Raw genomic sequence first — 22,830 nt, forward strand, 5'->3', positions numbered from 1 at the left:
TATATATATATATATATTTGTTATTTTGCTGCCCCCCCGGCAAGAATCTCAAACTTTGCCTATGGGTATACCGGGAACTCTTAAAATGAGAGGTTCCGTACTGTTTGGAGTGCTAAAAAAATAGCTGTAATTAATTAATCACAATTAATGCGTAGTGACAGCCCTACATTAAGTCATCTCCTTACTGCCCAGAGTCAGCGCCAGCCACTATTAAATGGGGGGCATTAAGAAAACTGCAGGGGCACAAAAACCCTCTTGCTACAGACACAGGCATCAATTTTTTTTTTAATCTCACCTTTATGAACAACAGTCTTGGGGTTGGGGTTGCGGTGCCTGGCTGGGGGGGCATGGGTTCGCCTACCTATCGGTCCGTGGCTGGCGGGGTGGCCCTGCTTAGGTGGTTAGTGGCATCCTCTCTCGTCGGGGGGGGCCGGGGCCGCCCACCTGTGGAGGGTGCTATGTCGTGGTGTCGTGCGGGCCTGTGCTGGCCCTGGTGTGGGAGCTGGCCTCTCTCCTGCGGGGGTCGCCTCCTGGACTGCTGGGGGATGTGGCTGGTGCCTGGCTCCGCCTGGGGGGGGGGGGTCCCGCCGTGCTCCGTATGGCCGCCACGGTTCGGGGGGGTGCAGCGGGGGGTCTCCGGTTGTGCTGCTCGGCGCATCTCTGGGGCCCGCGATGCCGTGTGCCCGTCTGCGCCGTCTGCCCTCTCCGGTGGCCCGCCGTGCGGACGGGCTCCTACCAGACAGGCCTCCTACATGGGCACTTCACATCACTCACTCCCAGCTGGTCTGGCTCATCCAGCCCCCCAACCCTTGGGGGGCTGGATGGTGGGGCTGCCCTACTAATCCCTCCAATTTTAATTACACCTCAACACACTACCCCCCGGAGGGTGGGACCACCACTTCCACCCTCCGGAGCTATTGCACCACATACACATATATACACATAGGCTGGATGGGGAGCTTGTCTCGTTTCCTGGGTGCCTTGGGGGCGTGCCTCGCGGCGTGTGGGTCCGGGGTGGCTTGCCGCGCCGTTGTGGGGAGTGGGCGCGCTGGGGGGTGCCGGCGTCTGCGCCGGGGTTGGGGCGGGGTTGCTTGGCGCTCCGGGGTGGTGCTCTTTGCTGGGGGCCGGCTCTAGCTGTTCCGGGGGTTGAGGTCGGAATCGGCCACTTGGTAGGTCTGTCCTGCTATCTGCGGGCTGGCGGGTGGGTGGGTTCTGCGCCTTTGGCTGGGGGCTGCTGCTCCGCATCGGTTGTGTGCCATTGTGCGCGGTCTTGCTGGGTTGTGGCCTGTTCCTGGGCTGGGGGGTGGGGGGGGTGCTCCCCACGGAGGTCTGGCCCGGGGGCTCGACCTTGGGGGTTGCCTGTCCTGCGGTGGTGCCCTTTGGGTCCGGCGGGTCTGGCCGGCTGGCTGGGGGGGGGCGGGGGTGGCGGGTGGCCGGGGGTGCCTGGTCGGTGCGCCTGGGGGCCGGCGGGGCGGCTTGCAGCATCCGGGTGCTGCTTCCGTTCCGGGTCCTTCTGGCCTGGGGTCCGGACCCTGCTGGCTCTGGGCCCACCGGCAGGCGCCCGCCGGCTGCCCGCTCCGCGCAGCTCTGGCCGTCTGCTGGGCGGGGGCCTTGGCTCCTCTGCTGGGGTCTCGGGCGGGGGGCTCTCTGGGCCCTTCCCTCGGGGGGTTGGGTGCTTGGGTGTGGGTGGGTGGGGGGAGCTGGATGCTGGCGGGGGGCCTTGGAGTTGGGGGTTGGGGTTGGTGGGGGGATGTGCTGGGTGCTCGGCTGCTTGGGGCTTCCTCGGATGTGTGTATGGGGGGCGGTGGCTGCCTCTCGGCCTGGGATTTTGGGGGCATCTGGGGGGTTGCCTGGGGCTCCCTGGCCTCCGCTCTTTCTGCTGGCCTGGCTGCCTCTGCGGGCCATGGGGAAGTCCTGGGCTTGCAGTAGCGTTTTTTTTTTTTTTTTTTTTTTTTTGCACATATACTGGTATACGATGCACTGGCACGCCTTGGGATGTGGGATAAAACTCATACTGGGCTTAACCTTAGACACGTTTATCCCAAATACCTGCTTTAGGTACTATCATTCATTCATTCCCCCTGTTCACAGCCACCACCATTATAGCTAAGCTTCACACTTGTCACCATACTGGCTGGATTACACAACATAATAAGCACAATATATTTTACAACCTCACATCTCACCCTCACTGCAAAACAGTCTATTCTTCCCCACCTTTTCTATTTCCTGCCTTGAGTCTCTTCTCCCTGCTCCCTTTCCCCTCCCCTTCCCCCTCCCCCTCCACTTAGGTGTAACACTGCTCTCCCTTTTTATATCCTCCCTATAATAAAAGATTTCTTACCCTTCCTTAGGGAGGGCTGGTGATGGTCACAATTAAGCAATAAAATAAATCAATGTATTTTATTGTCTCATAATGATTGCACTTCCGGTGGTGTTGACCTTTGACAGCATGTGCAGACAAGTAAAAAAAAAAAAATACAACAATCTTCAGTACTCTATAAAATATATTTACCTTTTCTCATTTAGAACGAGTGGAGCAGCCGAAAACTACACAAAACATAGGCATTTTGATTATTTCAGACGGCAGATTCTCACGTTTCCTGCCCTCCATCTGAATTTAGCGCCCTCGGTTTGTCACGAGAATCAACAGAGCAGGCCATAGACATATACACATTCTATTGGCTGATCCTAACAACAGCTCTAGGGTACGTTCAATTGCACAAATGTAAAACAATTACACAACAGTATATTATATCTATGGAGCAGACTCCCGTCCGCTGTCAGTGAATGGACACAGTCAGTTGTGATAGCCAATCAGATATCTTTGATTAATAAAAAATAAAAAGCTCCCCATGTAGTGGGAAAAGTTACAGCTTTCATGATCAGTTTTTAAGGAGCAATCGCGTCAAGTCCATATTCTGACTCAGAATCCAGGACGCGATTGCTCCTGTAAAAACCTAACATGGTGATTTTCCAACTTTATGCTGCTTATTGTTTCCTTCTATTTTTACATTTTTCTGTATCCAGGCTGTTGCAGTGCTCTCTATATCTCTCTCTCTCTCTCTCTTCTCCTTCAGTCTCCGAGTCCAGAGCATCGATTGCTCCTGAACAAACCTCATGTGGTGGTTTTGCAACTTTATGCTGTTTATTATTTCCTACTATTAAAAACTGGCTGAGATAACGTACATTTTAAATCTTATTGTACTTTTTTGTCTTTCCAACTGTGAATGCATACAAGCCAGCACCGTTCCCTGGTCCAGAAACTTCAATTTTTATTTAGGGCATAGAAAATATAAACAAATATTTAACAGATGTATGACTTCTGCAGTCACTCGCTCCCACATAATTTTCCTCCAATCAGACGCCGTCCTGCATAAGAGGCACATCTCATACATCCAGAGTTATTAAAGCTGTGCGTGTTTTCCCTTTAACTACAAAATCCGAAGCTTGCTTTTGAACATCCAACTCACAGAGATGTTCAGTGACTGTGTTAGTGCAGTCATCCCGCTGCTCAGCCGTATTGGGAGCATCCTCAACTTTAAATGAAAAAAATAGCGGCCTATATAACGGAAAATATGGTATTCACTTGAGTGGAATTGCATTTTTAACATTAACGTCAACGATGTATCTGCAGTATCTAACACGTGAGTTCTCCTCATGCTGAAAACTTTACTTGTTGCATACATGAGGAAAATGACATAAATATTAACTCACAGTTATTTGGTTAAGTGACTTTAATCTAATTACTGTTTTTTTACAAATAGTAACGTGTTAGATTACTTAAAAAGTGGTCATATTGGAGTAACTAAGTTACCTGCATCAATGCTGTTGATGATGTTCCTACAAATTCAGGTTTTCTAAAGCACAAGTCAGTCAAGTTGCCCTCACCTTGACAATCCAGAGAATGCTTGGTATGTGCATATGGATGAAAATATAATTTTTTCTAGAAATGTAGGTAAAATTAAACAAGATTAAACAAATTTTGACTCATTGAGCAACTTTGACCTCCTCTCACTGTGGACTTAGTGATTACATCATTACATCATCTGAGTTCCATCTGATTTACAAAGCTTTAACTTAAAAAAAAAGCAACCTTCCACCAAACTCCTCAACACTTGACATTGTAAAGATAGATTTATCGCTCTCCAAGTCATTTCAAAGTGTCCATACAGCCCCTTACAACGAGCGGCTCTGGGGAAACATGGAACTAGAAACATGATGTGATGACTGCAAAAAGTGTGATTGCTCAGTGTGGGATTGTTGTATTTTCCCTCCCTCACAAGCTGCCAGTACTGGCAGACAGCACTAAGAGTGAGGTGAAATGGATAAACTCCAGATTCCTCTTTTTAGGAACACGAGCAGTATATGGCCAAGTCATGGATACTGTGAACATCACTATTTAAAAACGAAAAACACCATTGATGTGTATTGTGTATACTAGAAAGTCATATAAATAAAGCCAATTCATGTTTGCATGTATAGGATGAATATAAAGCACAATAGGTTCATGTTTTATAGGAACAAAAACGCACTAATGTAGGCCTTATTTTAGCATTTTCTCTTTGTGGTTCTTTAGGTTGTCTACTCTCACTTTCTCTCACTTTTAAGGCTGTTGTCCTGTAGCCTATACTGTCCAATATCAGTAGACTCCAACAGACATCTGAAAACTTCTACATAATACACAGTGGTGTGAAAAAGTGATTGCCCCTTCCTGATGTCTTACTTTGTAATGACCTAGTCAAAGTCCTGACTTCAATCCTATTGAGATGCTGTGGCATGACCTTAAAAAGGCAGTTCATGCTCCAAAACCCTCCAGTGTTGCTGAATTACAACAGTTCTGGAACAATTCTGGGCCGAAATTCCTCCACAGCGTTGCTAAAAACTCATTGCAAGTTATCACAAACGCTTGATTGCAGTAGTTACTGCTAAGGGTGGCCCAAACAGATATTAGGTTTAGGGAGCAAACACTTTTTCACACAGGGCCATGTAGCTCATTAATAAAACCATTCATTTAAAAATTAAATGTTGTGTTTACTTGTGTTATCTTTGACTAATGTTTACATTTGTTTGATGATATGAAATATTGAAGTATGGAAAATATGCAAAAAAGTGAAATCAGGAATGGGAAACACTTTCACACCACTGTGTATATATATATATATATATATATATATATATATATACATATATATATATATATATATATGTATATATATATATATATATATATATATATGAAAGTCTTCCTCAGAGGTGATATGCCTTGAAGTGTCCGTTCTCTCAAGGCATAACACCTCTGAGGAAGACTGGCAGTTGACTGGTCAATGTAAAGTTTCCTGAAAAACCTTGTCTGAATAAACAAAACTTTAACATATATCTAAAAAAAAAGAGACTAAATGAACTTACTGGAATTACGATATGAAATATGATATAGGGCTCACAATACAATCTGTAAAATTTAAAAAATATCATTGCAGTTTTTAAACTTTGTTTACTGAATTTTATTTTGTGAACCTTTGAATTTATTTTGCCTTTTTAAAATTATATACATGCACCAGAGATATATGTATATATTCCAAATATATACTATTTACACACAGTATATTGTAGAATTGGGGCAAGTTGACTTAGATTGCTTATTTTGCACAAATGATTTATGTGTAATACATCCAGTGGGACATCAAACATTAAAAGTAGGCTTGTTTTCATTGTAAATACATATAACATAACCTAAAATTAGTTTCGGGGAGGTGGTCTATGTATTTATTGGTACCGTATAATATCATGGTCAGAACTTTAGTGTTGAAAAGGCTGATGTCAATCATCTCTAATATACATATACAGTACATGTATGTATGGGTATTTAGAACTAATAAACTTTCATCCACACACACACTATCTGTACCACTAGAGGTGGAACAATAACTGTAATGAACAGAAGTAACCTTTGATCCCCAAAGGAAAGCATCTTCTTGGTCTTCCTCTCCCTCCTCCCTGTAGACGCAGGCTCATAGTTTCCACTAATACCCAGACAGGCTACGGAGACACTATCATCTGTGGGTGAAACCTGCAGACAGACACACCCAGGTATGAGGTCTGATTTGGAAAGGAGAGAAAACACTTAGAACGACATCATTCAGGATGGTACTTAGATGGTTTAGTTTGGCCGTCTGTGTTGGTGGTGGGAGAGTTTCTCTTAGTTTTTTGAGAAGCAAAAGCAGCGTAGAGGCTCTGTGTGGCGATACCCCACCCTTTGTGTTATGGTCTCGTTACCAGGGTGATTTTCAAAACTAAACCGCCCTTGAAATCAGTAATTTTGAAGTGTTAGTTTAAAATTGGGACACACTTTCCTCTGGCAAGTCGTCAATTCTATCACTTTGGCTACCTGCGTATGTGTCTTTCCCTCTCCTCTGTGTCCTTCTCTCCCTTTTCTGTTTTTGAAACTCACCACGTTTTCTTCTCTTCTCTGGTGCAAACCTTCCCCAGCAATACTGGGTGTTATTTGAGGTCAGGAAGACCTCAGGGCCACAACCTGTGAGAAATACAGTTGACATGTATTCAATCATCAGCCCCCCCACATGACAATGAGCCGCATTTACCAACTGCAACATATGTTTGCAACATGGCAACACAAAAAGATAGAGTTTACGATTTTAAAAGGACAGTGAGTGTGTGCCAAGTTTATACTGTGACCCAAAGCTGAATGAAGGCTTCAGCCATGATTTACTATGAGGTTTCTTTTCTCACACAGAATATGAATCATTTCTGCTTTCGTTTATCAGCCTCCCTGGCCTCAGCTGCCTGAGATAGAAAATTGGTTTTACTACAATGCTTCCAAAAAAAAGCTAGTGTTTAAAGTATTAGTACGCTAGAATTTTGCCTGAAGAATATACTAACATAATGCATATTATTCTTGTTAAAACAATTACTTATAACAGGCATCTTTTTATAAATGGCATAGTCACACATTGATTATGGAAAGGTGATTGTTGACCTTCCTACAACTGAGATCCAGGAAAGTGGTGCTGATATAAAAAAAAAAAAAATAATAAAAACACAAACACAATGCAGACCACCACACCTTCCCTTGAATAATCCTTGCACCAATGCGTCAGTGTTTGCGCAACATCCTGCACAAACCCCTTTGAAACCGTCAAGCCACTGCAGCAGCTGCAATCCTTTAAACACCAGTTTACTGGATCGATGGCAACTCAACAACTACAGCTTTGTCACTTGAGGACATGCAGATCCTCTGCTGTGTACCGCAGTGAAACGCAATCTCAATCCCTAATATGCCCTGCAATGAGCTGTGCTGTCATTTGGCAAGATTGAAATGAAGAAAATTAAATTGAACCAACAAGAATTGAGTAATCATCATAATCATTATGATCTTTATTATCACAATGACGACCAGCTACACTGATGAGGCGATGTGTGCAGCTGAGGTGGAGACAGGACTTTAACAACCATATTTGACAAAGTAAAGTAGAGGTTGTGAATGCAGCTTAATGTTCTTCCTTGAATAGTGCTTTATTAGTTATTATTATTAGTTATGAGCAGTGTTGGGCCTTTACTTTTGACAGTAACTAGTACTGTAACGCAATATTTTTTAAAGAAATAAACGCAGTTACCGTTACAATATGGTGCGTTTGTCTGTTACTTGGCTAGCTGCGGTGTACTTCCTGTTTACATTGGTGCTGTAATTTTTTTTGCGGGATGCCGTAAAACAGAAGGAGAAGAGCGGCTGCCATAACAAACATAACAAAAGAAGAAGAAGAAGAAGAAGAAGAAGAAGAAGAAGAAGAAGAAGAAGAAGAAGAAGAAGAAGAAGAAGAAGAAGAAGAAGAAGAAGAAGAAGAAGAAGAAGAAGAAGAAGAGGATTGTGGGTATTAACTTAGCGCTAATCATGGCGAGTGTTAATACGAGTCAACAATACGAGAGCAAGACGAGCTTCACAAAATGGAAATAGGCGCATTATTTTATTGTGGTTGAGCAAGAAAAAAACCTTTTAGTGAAGTGTAAACTGTGCCTTTCAGGTTCTATCGACAGCGACAAACAGCAACTCCAATCTGTCGAAGCACCTCCAGAAGATGCATGCATCGGTGAAGCTCAAAGCTAACCCTGCGTTGTTGGATGCAGTCGATGTAAGGCAAGCCCCTCCACCAAAACAAGAGTGGCTAGATTTGAACAGGACAGTTAACCAGGGACAGATAAACAAAGCAATAGCATGTGGAATCACTCACTTTCAGGCACCTAGTTAGCCTTATACAGTACCATGTCCTAGCGGCTCCAGGGAAATGGGACGAAAAATGTTTTCCAACTACTTGGTTACTGAATATTCAAAAATGGAAAGTGAACTAAAGACAACATTTGAAGGACTAGACAACATCGGTCTATCTACAACTGAAGCTTTTTGGGAATGACAGCTCACTGGATAGACACCACTACTTTTTAATGCCAGAAAGCTGCATTGGCCTGTAAGAGAATGAAGGGTAGGAACACATATGATGCCATTGCTGCTGAGAATGACCACATTCACTCATTGTATGGACTGTCGCCCAAAGTTACAGCTACAGTTACTGATAACAGTTCTAACTTTGTAAAAGCTTTCCGAATGCATCAGCCACCATATTCACTGTCTGGTGATGAGGATGATGAAGAGGATGAAGTTTTCTTCACAGCTGTTGCAGACGTGCTTGACACCAGGGGGATTGTTTTGCCAACGCACCAAAGGTGTGCATCTCACACACTTAACTTAAGATCATGCTCAGATGTTGACAAGTGGCTGCTTTCAAATCCTGGGACTAAAGGAATCTACAGAAGTGCGATTAACAACGTGCACAGCAGTGTGGAGTAAGGCCAGCAGGTCCTCATTGGCTTCAGAGTTAGTGGGTGATTTTGTTGGCAAAAAATGATTGTGCCATGCTCAACAAGATGGTATTCATTCTATGATGCCTTAGCAAGAATTATTGAAATTCCCATAAATGACTTGAGTGCCATCTCTGATCGTTTAGAGGTAAAAAATGTTAAATAATGTTCAAACTGCAATAGATGAGAGACCCGAGGAAGAAAGAGATGGCCAAGAAATTGCTGACAGAAGAGTGTTTCAAGCTCATCCTTTGCACAGCAAGCAGCCAAGATGCCCACGTCTCCACCAACACCAGTTTTAAGCTCCTGCAAAGTGCAGCACTTTTTCTGTTTTGAAGAGAGTAAAGATACCTTCAGCAATGCGGAAAGTGAAGTATTGACTTACTTGAGAACACCTGAAACGGGCATGCATATTCTCAAAAACAATTTCCAGCATGAAAGGAAATTTCTCTGAAGAAAAATGCAGCTACTCCATCCAGTGCACCAGTGGAAAGACTACTGGGAAGTTTGGAACTGTCTCCAAAGAGAAACAAGGTGTCTGACCAAAGGTTTGAGAGACTTCTTCTCATCCGGTACAACCACAGGTATGAACGATAAAATGCAACTATAAATATTTTCAAGCACTTTTTGTTGAAAGGAAGCTCACAATTGTAATGTTGTTTTTTTGAGGTTTTTAAAACCAGTTCATTAAGTAGCCACAGTGACACATTTTCTATATTTCTGAATAATAATTTTATATAAAATGCATTGCATTGTGAGGCTGAGGAAAATGCTGTGATTTTTTTTCCTTATTTATTTTTAGAAGCATTTACAATGACAACAGCAGAATCTGCACTTGAAATACACACAGGTTACTTTACATGTTACGGTGCAACTCTTAAGTTGTGCTGAAGTTGAAAAATTGCTCATTTTTCATTTTGGAGCAGCTGTTTTGTGCTTTATATGGTTGTTTTATTGCATTTTTTGGTCAAAATGTATTCTGAATGTTATTTCAGATTGCTTGCATTTATTTATTTTGGAGGGTGTGTGTTTATGTTGTACGTTGTTGCTAGTTTTTGCACTTAAGCTGTAAGGGAACATTCTAAGGGCTAAACACTACTGTTTTTATGATGCTGAAGCCACCATAATTTTTGATTTTCGAGTCTGGATAATATTCAGGTTGTTTCGTGGTTTACATTTCAGAATTTCTTGTAACATCTCAAGTAAATAAACTAGCAGTGGCATTGAAAAAATACTTTGTGTTTCAGTTAGATTGGTGTTTGTAAAGAAAGACTAATGGTGAACAGAGTTTAGTACTGTGAATGCAGATGATTAGAAACTGTAGGGTTGGATACGATAACATTTCATTTATCAGAGGCTTTTTTCCAAAGTAATGTTAATACAGTAGCAGTAGGGGTAGGAGGGATTCAAACTACTCACCCTCTGAATACAAGCCAGCTTCCTTAACCACTATTCCTCCACCGCAGAGTTGATCAACACTGGATTATTTTATTATTACAGCTTTGATATGAAGCTGTACGGACACAGATGACCGAAAAAATAATACATTCTTTAATGTAACTCAAAAGTTACTTTTTCCAGTAACGCATTACTTTTTGGTGTAAGTAATGAAAATAGTAACTGAGTTACTTTGTGAATTAAGTAACTGGTAACAGTAACTAGTTACTTTTTTTCAGTAACTAGCACAACACTGGTCTATTACACATTATCTATTCACACACAGGCACACCAAAGGTGACAGGGCTGCCTCTGTCTTGGTTAGGTGTCTTGTCCATCGATAGTTCAACACATAGACAGGAACTGCTCGGAAATGATCTGAAAACCTATTGATTTAAAGTAAATCCACTCAACACTCTGACATAGTCACCCTTAGTAGAACATTAATTGTCCATTAATAGAAATTGTCAATAGGTGTGTTTCCATTATCCTTGGAAATTCATTACTTTCAAATAGTTTTTAGTTTTTACTCTTTCATGAGGAGGAATTTCAGATGTATCGATATTGAAATGTATCGCAAAACCGTCATGAGAAAACTTTTTCTGCAAATACACGTCATAGAACGTGATGTACATGGTCACATGACGTAAAGTAGCTGGTCACATGACCAATTCTCTCTGAGAAAATGTGTAAACAGAAGAGGAGAGCAAGATATTTCTTAGCTTTATACTTAAAAATGATTACTGCCACATTAGACGTGAAACAACAAAGGAATACAGAGTGTTATAAGGAGATTTGGAGCGTCCATCGTCCTGCAGCCAAGTCTCGTGGGATGAGATTTCACGGGAGTTACGAGGCTCCAGCCCAAAACATCCTTCAATGGAAACACGTTTAAAGCGCATTTATGCTTTGTCGACATTTAGAAATACTAGTACAGTGTCCTTCGGAAGTATGTATTCATATAGTGGGAGCTTAAATAGACAATTATGGCCAAATGAGTGTGTGTTTGAAGGTTGGATGAACAAAGAGGTGTCCATACTCTGTACTCTGTAGCATTATAAAGGGGTATATTTGCAGGTGCGAAGTAAGGGGACATGCGCATGATAAATGTGTTTGTTATTTTTTTACTCATTTTTTATTTTTTTTCGTTTGGTGTATTTTTCTGTAATGTATGTTTTTTTGAGTCATTATGAGTATTTTTTTCTGTTGTCTTTTTGTACGTTTTTTGTATAACTATAATTTTTTTTGTTGCCATTGTAATGTGATTCTGGAGTCATTTTGTGTATGTTTGTATATTTTTGGTGTAGTTTTGTGCATTTCTGTTGTCATTTTGTGTATTTTTGTATAACTATTTAGTTTCTGTGTATTTTGAGTCATTTTCATATTTTTGTTGTTGTTTGGTGTATTTTTCAGTAATATATGTTTTTTTTGGGTCATTTTGTGTGTCTTTGGAGCCTTTTTGTACATTTTTGTGCATTTCTGTTTGTGTACTTTTTGTATAAATATTGTTTAGTTTTTAGTTTTATTTTACTCATATTATAAACACCTTATGTGCGGTGAGGGCGTGTTTTGAAATGTGTGTGTGTGTGTGTGTGTGTGTAGGTGTGTGTGTGTGTAATCTCTACCTGATTACAGTGTGGGACTCTCTCATCTCCTCCGTGGGTTCTCTCTCACACACTTGCAGGCGCATCAGCCGTGCTCATGCACATACTCCGTCACAGGTTGTTGAAACGCGTGTGTGGAGAAAAAAAACGGACCCGCGGGAACTATTTAAAATTTACCGGAACTCTTCTGAAAACTTGTGAAAGAGCTTTAAACTATCTTCCTTTCTCTCACTCGCGTGCCCGCAGTTCGTGTCTGCCTGGCTGTGTGTGCAGCGATTGGCTCTGGTCTCACACGTGACTCTAGCTCACCACTGTGATTGGCTCTGTGCAGTGAAATAGATATAGATGGTGCGCTAGCGGCCCCTCACACTGAGGTCAAAAGCTGAATAGGTTTCAGTTCTGGGTGAAAATAAATGTTTTGAAACGACCAAATTACTCCAATATAACGGATGCACAAACTTGGAGTTATTGGAACAAAGTTTCAGGTTAAATAGATACCACGTCGAGGAGATATTCGCTCCACAAACACGCACGCACGCAGGCACACAGAACTTTCTTGCATTATAGAAAGATAGATAGGTTGGTTTCATTTTGCAAAAATCTGTAATGAAAACCCAGCTATTAGCAGGATGTGAGACCAAAAAACTGCAAACTCACTGACTACTGCTTTTAACGAACAGCGAGGGGAGATGTGAAAACAAGATGGAGCTGGATCACTCTCACAGCATCTTACAGAACCCACAAACAGACTTAAAACAGAAAAAAAAAAAACATGATCAAAAACATGAACTGAAATGAAACAAAATAAATAAATACCAGATTCCAAATAAGCATGAAAATAAATCCGAACTCCCTTTCCAGACCATAGAACCATAGAAGATCGAAAAAATTATATATTGCCAAAATTATGACATCTATCATATTTTAAACTGGTTTCCATCAAAAAATACCAAAGAACAACAAAAGACAAAATAAATCAAATGAAATCGCTAATTAAATAATTTCTGCTTACATCCCTTTGTCTTTATACTTATCCACACTGCATATTGGGTGACTAACAAAGCAGATGGTAAATATTATATTAGTTTTTCTTTGACTCCCTTATGTAAATGGTAATTTTTTTTGTTTGTAATAATGACTATTTTAATTTCCAGCAAAGGTCTTTGATTTGACCTAGCCATTGCTGAGGCACTTTTACTCAAGGTTTTGGCTTCAACAGTTTTGTTGATCTGAAGTGGGATATCACATACAGTGTCTTCTATCCATCCTGGAGTATTGCTTTTATCTTAATTCAAATGTTTGCTAACACTTTTCAGAATCATTGAGTGTTAAATCCTTAAGGTATTGTCAGAGTTGTGAGGAGTGAAGTGTTGAGAAATATTTGCAGGGGGAAAATGAGGTAGACCAGAGTGAAAGTGTGAGAAAAGTCCATTTAATGATGAAATCTCAAGATAAAAGAAAATAAAGCCTTAAACCTTAAAAAAAAACTGACTAATTGGAAGACAAGTCGCTGGCTGCTTTGACCTTTGATTTAGCTGATAAATCATATTCATATAATTCATATTTCTGAGAGGATAGTGTACATAAAAACATTAAATCACATGGTTACTGATTATTATTTCTTTGTATTTCTAGGCTGTGAAACAGCTACTTTTTCAGTGTCATTCTGATTTTTGCTACTTGGCTACATAAAATAATTAATTTTTGTAGTAATATGACAGTCACAGACAATTGTTTTTACAGAATTACATAATTACTTAAAGGTGCGGGTGTCTGAATATGTCTGTTGGCATGTCAGATGTTGGCATTTTTATAACATTACTAAAAACACATTCAAGTCGTCTGCCTCTGAAATGTGTAGATTTCTAGAACGTGGATTAAAGGGTTTATACTGCTCAGTGTTAAAAAATGACAATAAATTCTAACTTCTTTGTAATGAGTAGAATGAAGAAATAAACTTTAAGAATGTGATTGTATTACCATTAATGATCACATTATTTTATTAATTATATTGCACATAAAGGAGTCATTTATATATACATATTATTGAACCATTCACCAAATGGAGCGAAGGTGCAGTGCATACATGCAGAACTTAGCATAGTTGCTAATGCTAAAGGAGTGGGAGAAGATAAACAAAAGTAATGTTAATTGTTAAGGTCCATTGAAATATGGACATAGTGTCGAGGTGAGCCCATAGTTCTGTCAAATAACAATTTAGAAAGTGCATGCTATGTAGCGTTGTCACGATAAATACAGATTTGCCAAAAATGTTGAATTTAATTGCCCAGACAGACACATTAACAGATGTTTTCTGTTGTAATATTTATTGTAAAATACTAATACATACGTTTAAATTTAATTTAGGATGTTTATTATTATGGGACAGCCAACAGTAAAATAACTGCTTGTACAATTCAGATCCAGATCAATTTATATATAAGGTTCTCATACCGTATAATCACGCAGTGCTTGTCAGATTCTTATAGCTATTTGCTTCAGAGATTTTATTACATGATCTATTGCTTGACACTCCCTTGTAAAAACAAGGGTCTCATTTTTGGCTGCTATATTTCTAAGAGTGACAATGATGGACAAAATAAAGGTGTGAGTAATGATCCTTTGGGTTTTCTGTCAATCCTGGAATGAGATACTTTGACTGATGGTTTGCTTCACCTAAACTAGAGTACAGTGTCGGAGTAGTTGTGGACCCCAACAAAGGTAATTTGCGATACATTTATCTTTTTTAACACTATTGCAGTTTTAAAGTCAACAAGGCAAGGCAAGGCAGATTTATTTGTATAGCGCATTTCATACACAATGCAACTCAATGTGCTTTACATGATCAAAAAGTGCAACAGATAACAGCTTAAAATCAATAATAACATTAAAGTAGGCAACAAAACATTTAAAATAATCAGTAAAAGCATTCAAAATCATCAACAAACATCAATAACAACATGACCAACAATTTCCCTTTCAATCATATGCAGTAGAGAAAAAGAGTGTCTTTAACTTTGATTTAAAAATGTTCACATTTGATGCTGACTTCAGCTCTGCTGACAGTTTGTTCCACTTCTTTGCAGCATAACAACTAAAAGCAGCATCACCATGTTTACTGTGAGCTCTGGGCTCCACTATCTGACCTGTGTCCATAGATCTGAGAGACCTGCTGGGTTCATACCTGACTAACATGTCACTGATGTATTCTGGACCAAACCCATTCACAGATTTATACACCAGCAGCAGAACTTTAAAGTCTATTCTGAGGCTGACTGGGAGCCAGTGTAAAGATTTTAAAACTGGAGTAATGTGTTCTGACCTCTTTGTTCTGGTAAAGACTTGAGCTGCAGCGTTCTGAACCAGCTGTAGCTGTTTGATGCTCTTTTGGGGGATTCCTGTCAGAAGACCATTACAATAGTCCAGTCTGTTGGAGATAAAAGCATGGACCAGTTTCTCCTGATCTTTCTGAGTCATTAAACCTTTCACTCTGGAGATGTTCTTTAGGTGGTAGAAGATGTTTTTGTGATAGATTTGATCTGACTGCTGAATGTAAGATCTGAGTCTGAATCAAAACACCAAGGTTTTTGACTTGGTCTTTAGCTTTTAAAGATTGAGACTCAAGATACTTGCTAATAGCAGTCCTATTTTCCTTGTTATCAAGGCAAACACCTCTATCTTGTCATGGTTTAGTTGAAGGAAGTTTTCACTCATCCAGAAGTTTACTTTTTCTAAGCAGTCACACAACACCTCAATGGGACCATGGTCATCTGGGTTCAGTGATAGATATAGTTGTGTGTCATCTGCTTAGCTCTGATAATAAACCTTACAGTTCTGTAAAATTTGTCTTAAAGGAAACATATAAAGGCTAAACAGAAGAGGTCCAAGAACAGATCCCTGAGGAACCCCACAGGACATTGGTAATCTGTCAGATTCAAAGTTTCCAATGCTAACAAAATAACTTCGCTCCTCCAAGGAGGACTTAAACCATTGCATTACTTTTCCATTTAGTCCAACCCATGTTTACAATCTGTGCAACAAAATTGTATGATCTACATTGTCAAATACAGCACTTTGATCCAATAGAATGAGAACAGATACTTTTCCTGAATTAGTGTTCAACCTTATGTAGTTGATCACTTTGATAAGAGCAGTTTCTGTGCTGTGATGAGAACGAAAACCTGACCATGTATCAAATATTTTGTTGAATGTTAATAATTGACTCAGTTGGTTGAAGACCACCTTCTCAATGTTCTTGGTCATTAATGGAAGGTTGCTGATTGGTCTATAGTTAGCCAGTATAGAGGCATCCAGTGTTCTCTCTTTTTTTATTAGAGGTTAAACATTAACCATTCACTATTATTTTGAGCAAAACATTTGCATCATTTATTCTTTAAGTCTGTAAAATATGAACCAATATTTGGATGAGATTCTTTTCTTTCTATTGAAGGAACAATGAGTCTGTTTACACAATGTTTCATTGATACTTGTCTTGATGACAAACCCTCTTTAGATTGTTGCATTGTTTTAAAGGCAAAAAAATATTGACAAAATGTAGGTAGCAGAAGCCAAAAATCAAAGGATTAGTTAGATTTACAGTTCAATTCAAGGCATTCCTGTTGTGTCCTTGGGCAAGACACTAACACTGTCCAAACGTATCATGGAAATGGTTCCATCAAACTGCTGCAAAGAAGCTGTGGTTTCTCTAATGGTTTCCATCTGTACTTTTGTTTTTTGAAAAAGAAAAAACACTATCAGTTCAAGTCATTATTGTCACTTATGCTGTTCTAATATTTGGGAACAAGATTACATTTTTAACCAACCATGCTTGGTGCTTTCTTTAAATGGTTTGCAGCAATTGCTCCCGTTTTCTTCCACAGCCCAATACTAAGTGTTTTCCAGTAATTATAGTCTTAATTAGTAGTTATTCATACCAAAAACTAGTGCAATTCTCAACTTATCTGGTTCTGTGGGAGTATTTTGGATTGCAGTTGATGTTTTCATTTAACATATGTTTCATTTTGTAAATTGGAAGTTATGAGTCCAATCACCAGTGGGGCTTCATTTTGGTTTGGGTTTTGTTCTGGTTTCTGTTTCACTTCCGTTCATCCATCCATCCATCCATCCATTTTCAGACCCGCTTCATCCTGTTTTTCAAGGTCGCGGTGGTCTACTGGTGCCTATCTCCGGCTCACACTGGGCGCTAGGCAGTGACGTGCAGTCAGGGTAGGCAAGGTAGGCAGTGCCTACCCAAAGGTGAATTGATATTTTGATTATTTGTTTTAATTATGATATTATAAATTCATTATTTTTCCATTTCCGATAGCCTACAGTACCAATAAGTTTGAAAGTGTCAGCGTTTTGTGCTTTCCATTGCCCAAATGACTAAATATCACTAATTTATTTCCTGGTACGGCAGAGACGCTGCACAGTCTCACTCCGCTGTAAGGCAGGAGGAGGCCACACCCTCTACCAAAGACACATTGCTGCTCTGCCTCTGGCCCTCATAGCCTGTGTTTATATGTGTTTGCGCATGCGCAGTCAATTCCCCAATATGAAAACCATTTACGTGAAAAGGCAGCTCTCTACGCTGCCTTTGGAAATCACCGCGCTATGCTAAATGCTATATGTATGTTCACAGTGCATTAGTGAATTGATACAGCATGGCTGCTGCTGCTACGTTCTCTAGCTAGTGGGTGGGATAACACTACAGTCAGGATGACAGCGCTAGAGATGATAAAGAAACTTTCTTTTGAGGAAAAATGACAGCTTTTAAAAGATGGGAGACCAACACCTGAGTTACCAGACCTTCAGCGAAGGTAAGGTCAGAACATGTTTCATACTTTCCACAGTGAATGGTAGGATTGGCTTTGTGGATGCGCCTCACTGAGGCTGTTCTGAGTTGCTGTTGTTGTTGTTGTTGCTGTCGTTTTCTCTGTTTCTGATTTTTCAACACAAACAACGAATGTGCTGTCGTGTCATGAGATATATTTTGTTGGGAGAGTATGGAGGCTTTGTTAAATAATTGTTTATGTTTCTTTAATGGTGTTTTACGATGATGATTTTGTTAGATTAACACTTGGCAGCAGAAACATATGAAATTATCATTGGTGTTGACATTGGTGGTCTTGATTTGCAACGCCCTGCCTACCCAACCCTAGTGTTCACGGCACATCACTGGTGCTAGGCGGGGGTACACCCTGGACAGGGTGCCAGTCCATTGCAGGGCAACACACAGACAGACAAACCACATGCACACACATTCACTCCTACAGGCAATTTAGAAACTTCAATTAAACCAAATAGTCATGTTTTTGGATTGTGGTAGGAAGCCGGAGTACCCGGAGGAAATTCAAGCAGCACATGGAGAGCATGCAAACTCCACACAGAAAAGACCCAAGTATACACCCCAGGGCTTGAACCCAGGACCTTCTTGCTGTGAGGCGGACGAGCTAACCACTAATCAACCGTGCGCCCTACTTCCATTCATATTTTGATCATTTATTTCATTAATAGTCTGTTTTGTTTCGCTTCCCTCTCTTTGTGCTAGTTTAATTGAGATGATTTATTCATTCACACTCTTGTCAGTGGATGAAGAAATCCCTCTTGGCTTCACACAAGTGTGCCTAATTTCCTGATTACCTTCTTCCAATTATTAAAGAGTGTTTGACGACTGAGTGAGTGCTGGTACATTGTCTTGTGATGCATTTCCCTCTGATTCATTCTGTGTCTGGTTTGCCTGGATTCTGGTGGCTTTTGGTTTTCCTTGTTTTTAGTCTTGATTTGCAAACATATATTTGTACTTAGCTCTCAGTTTGCTGGTTTGTCTTTATAAGTTTTTTTTTTGTGTGGGAATTTAGACTTGCTATTGGAATGCTACTCCTGCCTGCTGTCTCCTACTCTGTTTTTCTGTGGTTGCTTGGCTCTGTGACTGCAATGGACCCCAGCCTGTAGTCTCAATAATTTTGCATTGAATCAAACAGCCTGAAACTTTGGATTTAGATGCAAATGCTGTGTATAAAGTGTCTACTACTGCCTTTTAACTTAAGGACTTCCCATCCATGTGGTGACAAGAGAGTAATACAACTTGCATATACTGAAAATAAAAAAAAAATACCCACTAGTATTAAAGGGCCCGTGTTATGCTAAATCAACTTTTCTGTGCTTTAAACATGATGTTTTTTTCATTGATTATCTCAATCGTTAGTTAGAGGGTGATTTGCTCCTTTCTTACTGCAGGGTGAGCCCAAACACCTCGCTCCTATTTGATGACGCGTCCCCACTTTTCTGACGAATTTGAACTGAGCACTGAGCTAGTGAAGCCGCGCCTCCGGGAAGCTCTCTGCCGTGATTGACATGTAAACAGACATGCCCACGAAGGTGAGCATTTCAGCATCCTTCGTGCAGTGCTATGTATGTATTTCCTATAGTCTATGTATGTACTGGCGAACGCCCCACCCCCACGCTCTGTCTCGTGTTTATAAAGCAGCATGAGCTCGGCTACGGAGTGGGTGGGAGGAGGGCGGGGCGTCCTCTGGCCCTATGTCACCGTGCGGGGAGGAGGAAGTCAGTGTCCCGTCTATATACGCCCACTCATAAATATGCATAAGCGGGACGCAAATCAGCCTGTTTGCGTAGAGTTGTTCAGAAAGTGACTTTTCAGAGGCTAAAACTCTGGAAAACAGGCGAGTTTGGGAAAATAAACCTCAAATACTATGTTTTTGGGGTTCTTAGAACAAATGGAGATGGGTGAAAAATAGCATGACATGGGACCTTTAAATCAATTTTAGAAAAAGTGAAAACCATGACTCAGAGAGCGATAATTATATTTCCACTAACCACATACTAATTAGATTTATAATGAAAAAGCATACTGTATTGGTCTATGTTTTATTATGCATGAAAAGTCATGAAAGTTTTGTTTTCCTTTATTTTATGAGTTAAAAAATAAGGCATCTGTATTGATTCATGGATGAACCCACACATGCAGGTTTACTTGTACACCGTTGGTTGACCACAGATCAAGCCACACTCATATAACCGAGGTTTAAACGACCTGCGTGAAGCAGGAAGTCTGCAGGTCATTCTTTACTGCCATTGCTATCCTGTCCTCCTCTTCAAAGCGCTGCTATTATTAGAGTAATGGTTTTACTCCAGGGACCCAGTGGCTTTTATCTGGGAGCTTAAAGTGATCAATGGCCTATTTCTACTTGTGTTTTCAATGTGGCTGAGAAAACAGGTTTTCACTGTTTGACATGAGGTGGAAGGGAAAGTCAGGTATAAATGTGGTGCTTAGTTGCTCTCAAAAATCCCTTTTATAGCATTGTTAACACAGGGGGTTTTTACGCTTTAGAGCAGTGGTTCTCAAACTTTTTTTGGCTCAACTACCCCCTATTCTCTCATTTATGAATCCAAGTACCCCCTTTGTCCGTCTACAACATTTTGCACAGAATACAATGAAAAAAACCACTATCGAGCATGATGATGGATGAAAGAGTGATAAAACACATTATAAAGGATCTCATTTTGCCTCGTGAACAGAATTATTTCTGTAGTTTTCATCATTTCCAGTCATCTCCCGCCTGGTGTGGAACCAAGACTGACCATTTCAGTTTGTGCTCAAACAAGATCATTTTCATCATCATTATTATGATTATGATTATCATTTTAACATTAACATTATAAAACCCCATGTTTTTAATGCGTTCATTTTTTTTTCCCCACTCTCTCTTTCTGAAGTACTCCCTGTAGTACCATCGTGTTCAAAGATTCAAGATTCAAAGTGTTTATTATTATGTGCACAGTAAAGAAACATGTTTCCCTGCACAATGACATTTCTATTTTACTCACCCCACTGGATGCCACAAAAAAAAAAAAAACAAACAAACAAACAAATAAAGAGAAAAGTATAGTAACAATAATTATAATAATTTAAAAAGTAATAAAGATAAATATAAATATGTACAACATAGCAAAGATAGAAAACTCAAATACAAAAGAAAAGGTACCCCTAGGGGTACACGTACCCCCATTTGAGAAACACTGCTTTAGATGACACTAAAGTAAGTAATTTCCAGTAACTCCTCAGCAGTTTACAATGACACACATGGTCGATTATTCAATTGTATTTGTGGAAATATTCAACTTTAAGATAAAGAAAACAAAAACAAAACAACCCTGACCATTATTTTCTATTGGACCCTTTGCAGTAAAAGCACATTGTTCATAGATCAACCACTAACAGTGCTTTCAGTCTTGTATCCTCAGCAGGAAAACACTTCCAGATCCTGCAGTGGAAGCCTTGTAGTTCCTGCTGGTAACTGACAACAGTTTTTCCAAACAACAATGAGACTGGGGGCTGATAATAAATGGAAACAGACCATACTGTGTGTTGTTTCTTTTTATGGAGGTCACAAAGGATGGAGCATGTAAATTATTATTATGCACCTAAATAAGGACTATTAGTTTGGAATGAGAAAATAAAATCACCGTTCATTTTATTATTTGTTGTCTCTAAACATCATCTGTGGTTTAATGATTTATGATCATTGTATAAGTGTTTTGTAAAACCAATCTCAAAGGATACAGTTGCAGTTAAAGCAGAGGTTGGTTATTTTTCTGCCTTTGAAATTTGCACCCAACAGGTTTTGTCTAATAAAATGTGATATTCATGATAAGTTTTTAAGATTCTTTTAGTCAAAGTGTCCTGAGACCTGATCCATGTTTGCAAAGCTTTCCCTGGCCAACACACAGCTTGAATAGGTCCTTATCCAGATGCAACAAACTGTTTATTTTAATTAGGTGCATTGGAGCAGGAAAACATCAAAACAGACAATCCCAATATTCCTGTGTGTGAAAACAACTACCATATGTTTGTTATCAGGGACTGCTGTGTGTCTACTCTGTCCCTGACTGAAACTGAAGACCACTGCCCTGAGGGGATGGGTAAATAAAAAAGACTTACAAAGAGTGCCAGGCCACTGGCACCCATTCATAGCCTGCACGACCAGTTACTGATCCTTCGTGATGCAGACAGGGTTTCTATGTTGCCAATGCACTACTAAACAATAGTTAACCATCTCAAATAACACAGTTTGCTCACAAGACGTATCAGCAAATTATAATAAAAATTGATTATTATCTACATAAAAACATGTTATTTGGCTTGAATTTTTAAAAAAATGGAATGGAGTCCTTTTTGTTTGGACAGTGTATAAGAGTTTTCAATGTAGCCTGGCACTGTGAGAAATGATTCCTTCATTTCCTGTATTTTTGTAAGCCTGTAAAAAGTCCCCATCAGTCCTGTTGTAGGCTGCAGCCTGCTGTTTGGAAACCTGCAGGGTTTGATCAAAGCTACTGGGCTGGCAATGATCCAAATAGCGCTCTCAGCCCAGCCCAGTATCAAAACCCAGTGCTATGCGATCATGAGGGTTGTATTGGGCACACCCATCTTCAATGCAACATATTAAAGTGCCATATTAAGCTAAATTAGCTTTTCTGTGGTTTAAACATCACAAAGTGCTATATAGGCTTCATACACATGCCCATGGTGTTTTTTCAATCGTTAGTTAGAGGGAGATTTGCTCCTTTCTTACTGCAGGGTGAGCCCAAACACCTCGCTCCAATGTGATGATGCGTTCCCACTTTGATGATGAATTTGACACGGCACTGAGCTGGAGAAGCCACGCCTCCAGGAAGCTCTCTGCCACGATTGACATGTAAACAGACATGCCCAGGAAGGTGAGCATTTCCGCACCCTTCGTGTAAGGGGGTGGCTCAGGTGTTACTGGTAGAAATCCATAGACAATGGGCAACTTAGTTCCTTGAGCGTGAGGGGATTGTTCTAACGGGGGCGGCTCCAGGTTCAGGTCGAGTCCACCGGTGCCGCACCTGGGCAGACAGCAAGAGGGACCAGCAC

This window comes from Gouania willdenowi, chromosome 16, assembly GCF_900634775.1.
Source record: "Gouania willdenowi chromosome 16, fGouWil2.1, whole genome shotgun sequence".
In the NCBI taxonomy this organism is placed as follows: domain Eukaryota; kingdom Metazoa; phylum Chordata; class Actinopteri; order Blenniiformes; family Gobiesocidae; genus Gouania; species Gouania willdenowi.